Raw genomic sequence first — 14,439 nt, forward strand, 5'->3', positions numbered from 1 at the left:
GAGGGGGCCGTGGGGCTCAGTGCCTGCCCCTGAACTGCGTCCCCTTCCTGGCAGCATGCCCAGACGGCCACCTCTGCAGGCCCTGGGCCTCGTCCCCAGGGTGCTGGGGGTGCAGCCTTTCCCGCTGGTGTGGGCCCAGGCCTGCCAGGTCAGGGCCAGCCCAGTGCCCTGCTGGCCACTCACCCAGGTGCTGTACCCGCTCCTCCGAGCTGGGAGCCTGGGGCCCAGCTCTCCTCCCCGCCCCTGGAACCACTCCTGCCCCCTCAGCCTGCCCTGTAATGTAAATACATCCACCCCCAGGACTCCCGCCCCCCCCCCCCCGAGCCTGTTGCTTTCCCTTGGCCTGCTCCAGCCCCCTTCACATCGCTCTTCATGGCCTGAGCATTACAGGGCTCCTTACAGAATACCAGCCCCTGCCTCAGCTCCCCTGACCTTAGTCTCCGGGTGGGGGGGGGGGCTGTCCTCCTGCAGCAGCTCCCTTCCCTGGACAAGGGTAGACGTGTGAGAGCGGAAACAGCAGTATGCCCTTCGTAACCCTCAGCCCTGGGGCTCCCTGCTCAGCCGGGTGAGGGGAGCAGATGCCCAACCCATACCCTCCGGCTGGGCTATCGTCCAGCAGCGATACATTGCCAGGGCTTCAGCCTGGGCTCCCCTCTAGGGTTAGCCCCGGTCCCCTCACCCCTGGGGCTCCAGGCCAAGGTGGAGCCAGAAGCCTGGAGCTGCCAGCTGGCCTCTGCCTCCCCTGCGTGGGGGGACAGTTTGTGAATTGTCCCTGGGTGACGGGGGCGCTGGCCCCCAGCAAGGGCAGAGGGGGCAGAGATGAACCAGGGCTGTTGGGGCTGCAGTATGGGGTCGGCTGCTGCTGGGATCCTGCCTCCCTCTTCTCCAGCTCTGGGTGCCGGCTGTCCTGGTGGCTGCAGCCTCCCCAGGGCGTGGGACCCAGCATCTGCAGGCTGCATGCTGGGGTGGGCAGAGCTGGGTGGGGGGCTGCTCAGTGCGTCTGTGACCCCATCTGGTTCAGAGCCCCCCTCCCCCAGTGACCCCATGGAGCTTACGTGAGAGCAAACCTCCGCAAGAAGCCTGGGCCAGCTAGGTGGGGGCCCGGGCTGCTTGGTGTGTGCCAGCCGGAGCTGTGTCAACAGGGGCAGAGAGGTTATGTCCCCTCTCTATCTGGCACCAGTGCGAGCGCTGCTGGGATCCTGTGCCCACAGTCCACGAGGGCTGCTGACAAACGGGAGAGGGGGCAGAGAAGAGCCCGGAGGAGGGCTGGAAAACCTGCCTTAGCGGGAGAGACTCAGGGAGCTCCGGCTCGTGAGCTTGAAGGGCAGGTTCAGCAGTGACTTGATCCCAGGCTGCAGGTGCCGACGGGGGAACAAACACCTCATAAGGGGCCTGTCGGGCGAGCCGAGGATGGACACGCTCAGCCTGGCAAAGGGAGATTCTGACAGGGAGGGGAATTAACCACGGGACCGGATCCCGGAGGCATGAGGTGGATTCTCCGTCCCTGACAATTGTTCGACCCAGGCTGGGTCTAGCAGCTCTCCCGTAGGGGTGAGCGGGCAGCCGGGCTCTGGCCTGGATCATCGCAATGGGCCCTGCTGCCCTCGATCTGACTGGCTGGTGCTGAGGTGCCCTGATCCCTTGGGCAGTGCCCTGCGGGGCAGCTCCCCGGACAGGCCCCCCCAGGCCAGCACCCCAGGGGCTCTGGGGGTCCCGCAGGCCAGAGAAGCCAGTGGTGCTGGGCTGTTCCCTTGCCCCAGCCCCTCCCCTGCTGTCCCCCCTGCCCCGCAGCCTCAGCGCGCCGCGCTGCCAGTGCTCTGGGGCTGCGAGCTCCTACCGGGCAGCGCGGCGGCGTGGCTGGCTCCGGCCGCACGGTGCGGCTGCCAATCCTCATGCTCTGAGCGGCATGGTAAGGGGGCAGGGAGCGGGGGGGTTGGATAAGGGGCAGGGAGTGTCAGGGGGCTAGGGTTTGGGGCAGGCAGGGAGCAGGAGGGGTGGTTAGTGGCGGGGGTCCTGGGAGGGGGCGGTTAGAGGACAAGGAGCAGGGGGGGTTGGATGGGTTGGGGGTTCTGAGGGGGGCAGTCAGGGCCCTGGGAGGGGGTGGATAGGGGCAGGTGCCAGGCTGTTTGGGGCGGGTACAGCCTTCCCTACCCCGCCCTCCATACAGTCTTGGAACCCCAATGTGTCCCTCAGGCCAGAAAGTTTGCCCACCCCTGTCCTAGGCCCTGGCTTCACAGGCCTCTCCCCCCCCCCCCCCCCCAGGAAAGCTGAGCCCTCAGGCTGGGGGGAGCCTGGCCCTGTGCCCCCCAAGGTGTTTTGGTGGGGGGGGGGGCGTTTCACACTGGCTGTGTTTCCCTAGAGCTGGCGGAGGTTAAAGCGAAATCCCCCCTGCCCTGCCAGCCCCACCCCACAGCCCCTGTGACGTGGGAAGGAGGGGGTGGCCCTGGCAGGGCAGCGGGGCTCCCCCCGGCACAGTTGTGTTCCCTGGAAGTGCTGGGGAAGCAGAGGAGTCAGCGCTGGGCTGGCCGCCCCCCAACTCACAGGGGAAGTTGTGGTCTGAGCTGCGGGGAGCCTGTACCTGGGGGGAGCCCAGCGTGGAAGCCCAGTTGTAGGAACCTTCTGCTCCTTCGTATCCCGGCTGTGCTGGGCCCAGCCTCTCCTCTGGGCAGGGAACAAGGGGCAGGTGCTGTCGGGCCTCTCCCTGCAGGCTGGGGAACGGCCAGGGGGGTGAGCGGGCTGTGCCCAGCCTGTCCCACTCCATGGCAGAGGGGATGAAGCCGGTTAGGGGCTGGGATCCCTGGGGCAGGGGCTGCAGGGGGCCTGGCCAGCTTGGGGTGCTGAGCAGAGGGGCCCCTCACAGGTCAGTGCAGCACACGAGGGGCAGGCCCTGCATGGAGCCCCCGCAAACACCTGCCCCCCGTGGGGAGAGGAGGGGAGGCAGCTGGCAGAGCCGGGGACAGGACGGGGCAGGGGTGTACTGGACTGCGGTATTTCCCCTCCCCCCCGCGGCTGGCTGCAAAGCTGGGGGGGCAGGGGGCCTGGGCCTATGGCAGCCCTGTTGGCAGGGCCGGCTCCAGGGTTTTGGCCGCCCCAAGCGGCGCAAAAAAAAAAAAGCCGTGATCGCGATCTGCGGCGGCAATTCGGCGGGAGGTCCTTCGCTCCGAGCGGGAGTGAGGGACCGTCCGCCGAATTGCCGCCGAATAGCTGGACCTGCCGCCCCTCTCCGGAGCGGCCGCCCCAAGCACCTGCTTGCCAGGCTGGTGCCTGGAGCCGGCCCTGCCTGTTGGGCTGGATGGAGGGAGAGCTGAGCCCTGCACTGGGCTCCCTGAGTCTGGCCGTCCCAGCTGGAGTGGGCTGGAGCCGGGGCTGCCCAGGCTGCACCCTGCGAGCCGGGCAGGGCGTGGTACTGCCCTTATCAGCGCAGTGACAGCAGTGCCCAACTTCCCATTTGCTTTCCAGGAACCCGAGACCCTCCGTGAGGCTGGGGGGAGCGCAGTGCGCTGGGCCCCCGGGCACCAGGCTGGCAGCGAGCACCGGACGCTGCGGGGGCGGGGCTGGGGATCTCCTGCGGAGCAAGGGGGCTGCAGCCGAATCCCCCTTCAAACCCAGGCTGCTCCCCACTGCCCGCCCAGGCACCCCTCGGCCACAGGCTGGGCCCTTGTGCAATGCCCTCGGGGACAGCCGGGCTGCGGTGCTGCTCTGGGCACGGCCCCTTAGGCCCGGGGTGGAGGGCATATCCCTGCCCTTCCCCCATCAACCCCAGGGGGCACATCACTGTCCCTCCCCCCCCCCGCCCAGCCTTGTCCCACTGCACAAGCCTGAGAGCCGGTAAGGCCAGAAGGGCGCGTCGTGGGCAGCCAGTCCCACCTCTGCAGGGCCCAGGCCAGACCCTCGCCCGCCCCACCTGCCGCAGCCCATGGCTAGCTCGGAGCCCCAGGGCCTAGCGTGGCAGAATCAGGGGTGCAGCCGGGTTCCCACAGTAACCCCTTGGCTCCATGCAGTGGGCCTGTGACCGGCACACCTGCACAGGGGGGCACAGGCCCCCGCTCAGGCCAGGGGAGATCCCCAGCTGCTGGCACAGCCACTCTGCAGTGGGGACACAGGCCTGTGCCACGCCAGCAGTGCTGGGCCCCGACTCCTTCCCGTGTGCTCAGAAAGCCCCCAGCAGCTCCGCTCACCGCAGGACCCCAGCGGCCCTGGCACTGCGTGAGGGACAGCCCTGGGGAGGACACCGCAGGGGCAAGGGCTAAGCACTGGCTATTTGCAGTGAAGCCAGGTCAGACTTCTAGCTCACGCCCCGGGGTTCTGCCCCCCACAGACCCGGCCGGGCCCTGGGGTTCTGCCCCCCACAGACCTGGCCGGGCCCCTGGCCACACGCCCCGGGGTTCTGCCCCCTGCTAGGCCCTTGGCCACGCGCCCTGGGGTTCTGCCCCCCCCCCCGCCCACGGGCCCCACCGTCCAGCCTGCTGCCCCAGGCACCCCGCTCCAGCCACGTGCAGCTGGCCCACGATGATACCAGGTCTGTATCCATGGAGGCACTGATCCTGGCAGCCCGGTGGGATCACCGAGGGTGGGGTGGTGGGGGATTTGAACCAGGTGTGGAGGATGCTAATGGTACCAGAGCCATGGGTCTCAGCTGCTGCAATGCCCCCTCCAGTCCAGTTCCACCCCGTCAGGGCTGCGCCGTGTGACGAACTGGGACTGTTCTTAATGTGGTCTGTGAATGCTGACAGGGGAGAGTGGCTAAGACGGTCTGCATTGGGGGATGGGAGAGTGGCCGAAGGAGAATACCTGAGCATGTAACGTGAGAACCCAGGTGACACCTTTGCCCGGGAAACTGAACAAACGCTGCGGGAGGTTTTCAGAGCTGGCTGGTGGAATGGCTGGGAGGCAGACGGGGCTCTGACCTCCCAAGGGGGCTGTGGTGCCCTGGGACCCCAAGATGCACCCAATTGCGGGGGGGGGGGGGGTCCTGTTGTCTGTGCCTGCAAGACCTGTCTTGAACTGTGTTCCTGTCGTCTAAATAAACCTTCTGCTTTACTGGCTGGCTGAGAGTCATGGTGAATCACAGGAAGCTGGGGGTGCAGGGCCTTGTGTCCCCCCACACTCCGTGACACCCCAGCCTGGCATGAGTCTGGGTCTGCTGTGACTATCCCCCTCCCCCATGCCTCTGGCCATTGCAAGGAGCAGGGAGGCACCTCCCCCACCCCCACATGCCTTTGAGGTACTGACAGCTGAAGCTGCTGCTGGTTGATTTAACAAAGCCCCATTGTGGGGCCCTTTCCCCAGCCCCTTTGCTCCCACCCCTACCCCCGTTATGCAGCAGGACCAGGGCAGCTGGGTCTCCAAGCCCCAGTAGCTGCGAGTGCCCCAGCCCCCAAGGCAGCGCTGCCCCCCCACCCATGCACCGGCCTCCCCTCCGCTCGCAGCAGTGACTGTGATGCCAGCGCCCCTCCCCCAACCCATGGCAGCCCCCACCCCTGGGCATGCCCACACGCCCCTCATGGCCTGGCTGGGGGATATGGTGGCTGGGGCCCCACCCATCGGCATGGCCAGGACACTGCGCAGGGGACAGCACCCCCGCCCCCAGCCTGGTCCCAGCAGCACCCACAGCTGCCCATCACCCCCCCCCCCCCCGCCTCGCTCCCCCAGCGCAGGGTCCCAGCTCTGGCCTGAGGGCCAAGGCAAAGGCAGCGCAGCCCCATTCAGAGCCCCTGGTCCCAGCTCCTGCGTGTCCCGGTGCTGGGCCCTGGCGGTGTGTGAGCAGGAGGGGCTGGTGGCGCAGCGGGGCCCGGATGGCAGCAGAGCCCTTGGCGCTGATGGGGAGATGGGAAGGTGCCACCTGCTGTGGGCTTGACAGGTGCCAGCTGGGCGGGTGGCTGGGGAGGCTGGAGGGCCATGGCTGTGAGCTGGGAACCCCTCAATGCCAAGCGGCCTGGGGTGACAGGAACAGCCTCGTGGTCGCCCAGGGGCTTGGCTGGTTCTGGTTCTGGGACGCAGGGTCGAGCTGATCACCAGCTCTGGAGCTGCTGAGGAATTTCCCCGGGCTCAGGCTGGCCGTGACCTTGGACAGTGTCATGGGTCCACAGGCTTGGTGCTCACACGGCTCGGGACAGGGCTGCCCAGAGGGTTCAGGGGGTCTGGGGCAAAGCGGGGGAGCTGCGGCGCTTGTACTCACCCGGCGGCGCTCCGGGTCTTCGGCGGCACTGAAGGGCCCCCCGCCGCCGAAATGCCGCCAAAGACCCGGACCGCCACCGGGCCAGGGCTCGCAGGGCCTCTGCGGGGCCCAGGGCAAATTGCCCCACTTGCCCCCCCCCGGGCGGCCCTGGCTCGGGAGCAACCCCTGGGGGAACCCCTCCCTGTGCCAGTCCCCTCAGGGTCACTCTCTCTCTGGGTGGGGCCCTCAACTTCCCTGCCTTCTGGGACTGACCCTCGGAGCCTTCAGCCCCCCCGTGTCATGCCGTGAGCTCCCTGCAGCGAGGCCACCTGAGCCGAACCCCTGGGGGACACGTGTACCCCAAAGGGAGCACTGCACCCCCCCGATCGGCCGGGACTCCCAGCCGGCGGGTGACAGCGGGGGGGGGGGGGGGTTAGCAGGTGGCTGGAACCGCGTAGCCAGTCCTTGGTTACCAGAGAGCAGAAAGTTACACCCTGGGCCCTCGGGGTCAGCCCAGAGCCCCCTACCCCTCCTTAGTCCCCATCCAGGAGCGTCTCTCCTGCCTCCAGCCGCCCCCAAGGAACCACCCCACCTGCCCCCTCCTCAGTCCTTTGTCCTCCCGCTGCTAACACCCAGCCGGCTTCTGCGGTGGGGGGACCATCCAGGGTTGTTAGTTGCCAGGTGCCAAATGGCTGGGCAATTGGAGTGGCCATTGTCTTCTGGGACTGTCCATGGGCCTGGGGACAAGCCAGCCAGGCGCAGTCACACCTGGATCTCTGCACAGAGTAAACACCCTTTTCCTCCCACCTAATTACCCATGCACCACAGAGGGGAAATTGAGGCATGCACAGTATCCATACATCATATTACAGAAAATTCCCCCTCTGTCCTAAGGGGTTTGTCACCTTCCTCAGAAGCGTGTGGGGGTGGGTCACCAGCCAGGATTAGCTGGGTGTAGCTCATTTGTCATTTCCCTGTCACTGTGGGGGCCTTGGGCCCTGGGCCCCTCTGTCCCGCCTGTTCGCTGCCGGTGACACATACAGTCTAGTCCCCTGTGGGCTGTGCTATTTTAGTCCAGTTTTGGTTTAGTGGGCGGGTGCTGGCGAGGGTAGGGCCTGTGATTTACAGGTCAGACTAGCTGACCTGGTAGCCCCTTCTGCCCTTAACTGCTAGGCCTGTCCCCGGAGTCTGGCTCACCACATAACGCGGGGTGAGTCTCCGAGGAAAGCCAGGGGCCCCCTGGGGATTATGAGCATTGTGACGTGTGCTCACTGAAGCGATGTGAGGCGTTAGCTGTGCACACTAGAAACACGTCCTCAGTGGCTGCTTCAAGGCACCAGTCACTAGCAAAGGTGCCACGGGAGGTCAGAAATGGGAATCTGTCGGGATGCAAGTTAAACCTTGCAAGCTAACGTGATGGATGCGTCTCCTACAAGCTCAGATGTTACCGAAGCGCTGTGAACCCAGCAGGCAGCCTGAAGCACAGCCCATCACGGCTAGGACTTTTCAGCTTGGAAAAGAGGAGACTAAGGGGGGATATGATAGAGGTATATAAAATCATGAGTGATGTGGAGAAAGTGGATAAGGAAAAGTTATTTACTTATTCCCATAATACAAGAACTAGGGGTCACCAAATGAAATTAATAGGCAGCAGGTTTAAAACAAATACAAGGAAGTTCTTCTTCACGCAGTGCGCAGTCAACTTGTGGAACTCCTTACCTGAGGAGGTTGTGAAGGCTAGGACTATAATAGCGTTTAAAAGAGAACTGGATAAAATCATGGTGGTTAAGCCCATTAATGGCTATTAGCCAGGATGGGTAAGGAATGGTGTCCCTAGCCTCTGTTTGTCAGAGGATGGAGATGGATGGCAGGAGAGAGATCACTTGATCATTGCCTGTTGGTCCACTCCCTCTGGGGCACCTGGCATTGGCCACTGTCGGTAGACAGGATACTGGGCTAGATGGACCTTTGGTCTGACCCGGTACGGCCGTTCTTATGTTCTTATGTGAGGGCAGCAGGTTACCCCCAAAGAGGGGATGGGCTCCTGGCATACGCACAGCCCTGGGGTTGGGGGACAGCTCCAGAGGGGCCTGCCCAGGTGCTGTGTGCAGGTGTAGGTTCATTAACATCTGGAGCAGAGATCCCCCATGATGCAGTGCTTCCCTGCTTCTCTGGTCCCAGAGTTCTGTGCGGTTCTCTGTTCTCCATTCTGTATGCTAATGAGATGAATCCCTGTCCCACCTTTCATGCAGATGAGGCTAGGGGAGTTGTCTCTGCTCTCCATTCTGTATGCTAATGGAGATGTCTTCATCTTGTCACCCTTGTCAGGAGGGGTCTAGGTTTGGCTCCCAACGCCCTTCACTGCTCTCTGCAAGTCTTTTCTCTGGTCGGTCTTGGTTCAAGCAAGGGGGGGGGGGCGGGTCTTTCATGAGTCAGACAGGCTAGATACTGCGCCCTGGTTCCCCAAGAACACAGAGCTGACTGGTAGCACCCGGGACACCAGAGCCCCAGAGACAGGGCTGGGTTAAGACCAAATGCCCAAGGGGTCACCCCCTGCTCCAACCTGGGGGTCAGGGCAGCCCAGGCTGCAGCCAAGATGGCCAACACGGGGGGGGGGAGGGTTGCTGCCCTCGCTCCCTGGCAGACGAGGGGGAGGAGGCAGTGGCCGGACCCAGCCCAGTTCCAAACCTAAAGGCTTTGGGGGGGGGCAAATGGGCACAGGCCTCATGATGGCTCCTCATGTGCCCCGTGAGTGCGAGCGAGCGACCAGCCCGGCCCAAGGGCAGACGGGACCCGGCGCCGCGCTGTGGATTGGATACGGGACGTTTAATTGAATTGCAACAGGGCTGTGAGACCTGATTAAGGACACAACAGCTCCTGCTGCTGGCTGGGTTAGACTAGGTGTCCCTTCTAACCCTGTGGTTCTGGGATTCTAACTCTTGGAAGTGCCGGGCAGGAAGCTACCAAGGGGATGCGAAAGATGCGGTGGCACCTGTGGATAACATTTGTGGGTTCGAACTTCCCCAGGTCACTGGTTAGAGTGACCCTGCTCAGTTTGGTCTGGAAGGGGGAAGAGATGTGACAAAGTGGGAATATTCTGTAATATTTTTATGGGGCCTGTTTGTGCCTCAGTTTCCCCTAAGATGCATTGTTACTCAGTGGGTGGGAAAGGCCTGTTTGCTCTCAGGGCAGGGTAAGACACATGGGTGTGGGTGTCACCTAGCTGTCTGAGTGTTGGTCTCCATGGCCTTGAAAAGACAACCATAAATCCAGTTGCTCAGACATTGACACCCAAGGGATTTGGTTCTCCCCACCTTGACGGGGGAGGTGTGAGGCGGGGATAAGAGCTGCTGCTGGCTCTCACCTGGAGTCTGACGAAGCAGGTCAGACGAGGGACAGACAGAGCTTGCACCAAGTGTTCTCCAAGTCCGCTGCAGGCAGGACAAGCAATACCGGGCCTGCTCTGCTGCAGGGGAGATTAAGGAGAACATTAGGGAAAGTTTCTAACTCTCAGGGTAGCTACACTCTGGACCAGGCATCCAAGGGAGGTGGTGGGATCCTGTCATTGGAGGTTTTAAGACCAGGTTGGACAAACCCCTGTCAGGGCTGGTCTAGGGTCACTTGGTGCTGCCCCAGCGCAGGGAGGGAACTGGATGACCTCCCAGCCCCACATTTCTATGTATATCTCCCCACCCCCCGGAGACAGGAGAGGGATTTAGTAGCTGGTAGGATGACCAGACAGCAAGTGTGAAAAATTGGGACGGGGGTGGGGGGTAATAGGAGCCTATGTAAGAAAAAGACCCCAAAATCGGGACATCTGGTCCCCCCCAGCTGCTGGTGTCGCCCACCCCTCTGCTCCGTGTGCAGATCTGGCTTCGCTGTGTTGGCTTACGATGCTCCATGGACGAGCTGACAGCCAGATGGGTGAATTGACTTCCCTGGTCTGCCTCCAAACCGGTTTGTCACCCTGCCCGGGTTCAGATGGTAACACGTGTCTCCCTCTTCCCAGCCGCATGCAGCCTCCCCAGGGAGTGTGGGGAGCAGCCTGAGCCTGGCTTTCCCGACGTGCCCTGCAAGCCGTGCACCAGCAGCAGGTGCTGTCACAGAGCTGTGAGCCCTTTGCCAGCTGGTACCAACGGCCTTGGTGTCAGACACACCCCTCGTCTCCACGTCCACGGCCTGTCCCACCACCCGATCACCTCCCAGACCCCACTGGGCCAACTCTGCCTTCGCCCTGCCAGTGGGACAGCAGACACCGGGCACTTGCTGCAGTTCCCACCTTTGCACTTTCTGCCCAGCTGCCCTGACACGCAGGGCGAGCTCCCCTTAAACTCCGCAAGGCCACCTCATTGGCTCCGTCCAGCTCCCTACAATTACCCCACAGCCGCCCCGAGACCATTCCCATCTCCCTGCCCCCTCGTGCTCTGCCGTCTGCTCTCTCATCTCACACGCGGCCTGTGAGCTCCTGGGGCAGGGACTGCCCCCGTTAGATGCTTGCAAAGTGCCCAGCGTGGTGGGGCCCCAATCTCGGGGGGGGGGGTCTGGGCAGCCAGCTGCATGGACACAAATCAAGCCATGCCAGGGCTCCAGGTGAGCGTGACTGATGGGGGGTGATAACCAGGACTTGCTGTGGGGCCAGGCCCCTCGCTCTGCAGGAGCAATGGGGGAACCCTGTAGCTCTCGCTGTGGAGCTGGGCCCCTCGCCTCGGGGGATGGGGGGCCCTGTAGCTCTCGCTGGTTTTGGCCCCAGCCCAGTGTGGCTTCTCCAGCTTTCTCTCTTCTGAGAATTGCAGCTGCCAGCTCTGTGGTTTCTCTGGCTTCTGCTTTTTGTGCCATCGGGGGCTGCCCTGCAGGGCTGGGGGCGAATATATACGGGTCACACACAGCACACCCCAGCCCTGCGAGCAGCAGAGAGCACCGACCCTCCGAGGTAAGGCTGGACGTGATGTGTGTGTGTGGGGGGGGAGCCAGCAGGCAGCCTGGCCAGGGGCCCAGCACTCCTGAGGGCAGGTCAGGGCACAGCTCTGACCCAGGGAGCCGGGGAGCCAGCTGTGGACTCCACTCCAGGGGAAGGGCTGGGAGCCCCAGGCCAGGGGTGACAGCCCAGGGAGGCCCTAGGGAGTGCACTGCCTTCTCTGGTGCTGGGGTCCGTAGAGTTTGGGGCTGGGGAGGGGGCTGCAGAGGAAACAGCTGCCATGGCCCACTGCAGGCTCTGGGGGTAGAGTCTGGCTCGACCCTTTCATGCTCCCTGATCCATGGGGCTCTCTACGCCTCCCCCAGTGCTGGGCCCCCCCCTCCTACCTGCCCAGGCCCATCACTTCGTCCTCTTCAACAGTACAGCCCATTGCCTTCTCCAGCACCCGCTTCTTTGTGGACCCCTCTCTGTCGGCCCCAGGCCCTGGCTGCACAGACCCCAACTCCCACCCCAGAGAACGGGGCCCCCCATCATGCCAGGCACAGCACAGCCCCACGCCCTGAGATCAGGACCCCATCACGCCAACTATGGCACAGCCCCCTCCTCCCGCCCCGAGATCAGGGCCCCGTTGCATTGGATGTGGCACAGACAGACGACAGTCCCGGCTACACAGACTCAGGGCCCTGGCTCCTCGTGGCCCTGGCTGCTCCTGTGGAGGGGGTCCCCCCAGGACTCCCCAGGGCCCCCTGCCCATTGGCTGGGCCCCTCACACGGTGGCTGGGAGTCCTGCAGGCAGGGGCTGAGCGCTCAGGCCTTGGGGCTAGTCTCAGGGTGCTGGGACTTGGTGGCCAGGCCGTTGGGACGTGGAGCTCCACGCAGGTGTCCGTGCGAAGCACTAACTCTGCCCCTCTTGCCCCACAGATGCTGATGCTGGTGGCCCTGGTGCAGGTGCTGTGTGTGGTCCCTGCTGCAGCCCTGACGGGCTTCCCCAGCAAGTGTGAGTCACACCTTGGGGAGGGTGATGGGGAAGAAGACTGTGCGTGGGCATGCAGCACTCCTGGCCCCTGTGGTGGGGGCGGGGGGGAGGCGCAGGGCCCTGGGGGGGTAGGGGTACACCTGGCCCCCTGGGAGTAGGGGGAGGGGGACACAGGGCATGCCTGGCCCCCTTTGGGGAGTCGAGGGGGGGAGGCACAGGGGGCACAGGGCCCTGGAGGGGGGTAGGGGTACATCTGGCCCCCTGGGAGTAGGGGTGGGGGACACAGGGGCATGCCTGGCCCCTTTGGGGGGAGGAGGGGGGGAGGCACAGGGGGCGCAGGGCTCTGGAAGGGGTAGGGGTACATCTGGCCCCCCTGGGGGGGTGGCGCACAGGGTACACCCCTGCCCAGGGGAGGGGGGTGGGGGGGCTTGCAGCCCTTGTGTCTGGCCTGTCCCCCGCCCCACGCGCTGGGGCGCTGACCGCGGCGGGGTCCCCTTTCTCCCCCAGTTTCTGGTCGGGGAGGTCAATGGCCAGGTGGTGGTGACGTGCGACACGCCCCCAGGAGCACGTGTCCTGGAAGCAGAACGGGGAGCCCGAGATCATGGCTGAGCACTACGTCGCCGGCCGCACCCTCACCGCTCGAGGGCCTGGACCAGCCGGCCGCCGGCAACTACACCTGCTGGCACGGGCCCTCGCCTGCTGGACTCCAACCTACGTGGGTGGTCAGCGACCCGGAGTACCTCCTGCTGCAGGGCTCCCCGCAGGTGCCTGCCATGGGAGGAGGGCGGGGGGTGGGGGGTGCGAGCCAGGAACTCCCAGCCTCCCCTGTGGGGCTCCCGCACCCACAGGACAGGCGGGGGCAGCGCCCAGAGCTGTCTGCTACTAGGGCGCAGAGCGGAGGGTGGGGGGCACCAGCCGGGGGGGGGGGCAGGGAGCGCGGGGGGGGGGACCGCCCGGGGGGGTCAGGCTGTCAGGGGGCGGGGGGGCACCAGCCGGGGGGATCAGGGAGCGCGGGGGGGGACCGCCCGGGGGGTCAGGCTATCAGGGGGGCGGGGTGGAACGGCGGGGGGGGGGGGGCTTGCAGGGGGGGCCGGGCTATGCTGACTCCATCCTGCCCCCAGGGGCCGCGCCGTGACCTGCCAGGCGGTGAGTCCTACTACCGCGGCGAGCTGAGCTGCTCCTGGACCGCGCTGCGCCCCCGCCACCTTCTCCGCGCCCCGCCTGTCCCCGCAGGTGAGTGCCCCGGCCCCGGCCCCTGCCGCTGCCCCCCCGGCCCCACCCCCGCCGTGCCCCCTCCCCTTCCCCCACTGCCTCCCGCGTCCCTATTTCCTCCCAGTCCCCTGGCCCCGATCCTCGCCGTGCCCCTCCCTTCCACCACCCCACTGCCCCCCGTCCGCCCGCCCCCGCCCCCTCTGTCCCCTATCCCCACTTCCCCCGCCCCACTGCCCCCCTCCCTACCCCCCCGGCCCCGCCCCCCACGCCCCCGCAGTGCCCCTCCCTTCCCCCACTGCCCCCCCCATTCCTATCCCCCCAGTCCCCTGGCCCCGGATCATGCCGTGCCCTCCCCTTCCCCCACTGCCCCCCCTGTCCCTACCCCCCCCCCCCCCCAGTCCCCTGGCCCTGGCCCCGGCCCCAGCCGTGCCCTTCCCCTTCCCTTCCCCCACTGCCCCCCCTGTCCGCCCCCCCCCCCCCCGACTGGACCCCGCCCTCGCTCCACTCTCCGTCCTCTGTCTCTACCCCCCCCGGCCCCCGCCCCCCACGCCCCGCAGTGCCCCTCCCTTCCCCCACTGCCCCCCATTCCTATCCCCCCCAGTCCCCCTGCCCCCGGATCATGCCGTGCCCCTCCCTTCCCCCACTGCCCCCCCTGTCCCTACCCCCCCCCCCAGTCCCCTGGTCCTGGGCCCCAGCCGTGCCTCTTCCCTTCCCCCCACCCCACTGCCCCCCTGTCCGCCCCCCCCCCCGACTGGACCCCGCCCCTCTCACTCTCCGTCCTCTGTCTCTACCCCCCCGGGGCCTGGGTCTACGTGGGCGGAGGCGCCGCCCTGCAGGGCCCGGACTGGCCCCAGCCCTTCACGGTGTCCCTGGCCGACGGGACCTTCTGCCCCTTCGCTGAGGAGCTGAGGCCGCTGGAGCTGGTGCTGGAGGGAATCTCGGCTGAGAGCTTCGTGAACATCACCCAGCGCCTCTTCCTCCGGGACATCGGTATGTCCCGCGTGGGTAGCGGGCCCCTGAGAGCCTCCCGCCTGGGTACCGGGCCCCGCACCCGAGAGTCCCCCCGCATGGGGTACCGGGCCCCCCGCTACCCCAGAGCCCCCGCTGCATGGTTACCGGGACCCCCCCACTCAGTGCCCCAGAGCTCCTCCCCCCGCATGGGTACCGGGCCCCTTGCTA

This window comes from Emys orbicularis, chromosome 5 (assembly GCF_028017835.1).
Source record: "Emys orbicularis isolate rEmyOrb1 chromosome 5, rEmyOrb1.hap1, whole genome shotgun sequence".
NCBI classification, from domain to species: Eukaryota; Metazoa; Chordata; order Testudines; family Emydidae; genus Emys; species Emys orbicularis.